This window comes from Etheostoma cragini, chromosome 2, assembly GCF_013103735.1.
Source record: "Etheostoma cragini isolate CJK2018 chromosome 2, CSU_Ecrag_1.0, whole genome shotgun sequence".
NCBI classification, from domain to species: domain Eukaryota; kingdom Metazoa; phylum Chordata; class Actinopteri; order Perciformes; family Percidae; genus Etheostoma; species Etheostoma cragini.
Window position 1 is genome coordinate 14,065,511 of NC_048408.1, and position 1,575 is coordinate 14,067,085.

General features: G+C 35.0%; 1 protein-coding gene across 1 annotated transcript in view; it reads right to left on the reverse strand.

The window, feature by feature from the left end:
* Positions 1–211: 211 nt before the first annotated feature.
* dnaja1 (DnaJ heat shock protein family (Hsp40) member A1) overlaps positions 212–1,575 on the reverse strand; it is an 8,745-nt gene continuing 7,381 nt past the window's right edge. The window contains exon 9 of the mRNA XM_034890093.1: positions 212–1,575. This exon is cut by the window's right edge and continues 496 nt beyond it. The gene's annotated coding sequence lies outside the window, so the exon portion shown is untranslated.

Consider the following 1,575-nt stretch of genomic DNA (forward strand, 5'->3'; position numbering starts at 1 on the left):
CAATTTGTGGGACAAAAATTCAGAATTGTAGCAATAATTCTTTAAGAAATCAATATAATATTTGTATAAAATAAAATGCAGTTTAACTACAAAATGCAGACAAATGATTTTTGGAGCAACTCCACTCTCAAATGTTTTAAATATCAATGGATCTTTCTCCTAGCAGCAAAAGTAAAGTAAAATCTCACTCCCACAGAGTAATACCACAATATAGAGAGACCATCAAACTGCATTTAATTAGAAAACATGAGCATAAACAAGTAGATCGTTGGTCCTAACACACACATGTTGTCAAATTGCAAACTTGATACTTGAGTTGAGTTCCCCTGACATGAGTCCTCGCTCATTTTGCTTCAAAGAATTTAAAGGATCTCACTTCTGGCTTTAAAGCATCCAAGGAAAAGTCAGCACTGAAAAAATCCTGAAATATCAAGTAGCTTTAAATTAAGTTATTATAAGGCTTTCAAACAGGCAGACACTACAATAAGATATCAGGTGTCCCTCCAACCTCCCACCGACCCATTCAGCATTTACAATTAAGACTATGAATATGAAAAAGATTTACTTTCTTGTAGGCCTACACCAGTTAAGACTCATCAACACATTTACCTTTGATTAAAAGTTGTAATTTAAGTTCCAGATTTGTTTTTCATTACCAGATTAAAAAAAAGAAAAAAAAAAAGAAATCACAAATATTCTCGAGAACATTCAAATCTTTTAAACAACAACCTAGACAATCAGTTTCTGTACAACTTGGGTGCAACTTGGCACTCACATCTTTAAGAGAGGGAATACATTTGCTATCAAGGCATTATGGGCCTGTTATAAGAAGCAGGGTTAACAAGCTATCTGGATATAAAACCCCCAAACCACATCAAATCCACTGAAATATTTTAAAATACACTTTCTGAATTTCAGTTGCCTTATCCAGATAACCTGCTTCTTGGAAAACTCCCTGATCTGTTCATTCTTTTCAAATTAAAGTGACTTTTACTAATGTTTAACCCTTTGTTTCACCATTAGTATGCAGTCATATTTGGCTCATATCGAACCGTGTGGTTTAAACACGAGATGTTCTACTTTCCAAAACAAAAGCAATTGTGCGGCTTCACCACTGATTGCAGCTCTATGATATTAAACTAAACTTAGCTTATATAAATCTACATTAGTGGCATTTATCTAAATACTGCCTGGAAACCTTATTACCTTTAATAATAATTCCTTGCCACATTGTCAAGACTGTTATGACATGAATAGAAAATAGCCCTTGAAGGGTCAAACAGCATGAATGTTTTAACACAAGTCTCAATGCTCATCCCCTCTCCACCACGAGATTGGGTCTTTACATACACACACACACACATACACACACACAACAGATTTAACAAGTCATCGACAAATGGGTCACAACAACGGATTCATTAACACTATAAAAAAGGGTATTTTCAGATTAATATTGGCATCCGTTTTAGTGTAAATGCATAAAAAGCTGACAGTCTTTTTTCAGAGAAAAGTTTTCTGAAGGCTTTGTGATACCCCTTATCTCTAATCACTGTGTGACGGGGGGGGGGGGGG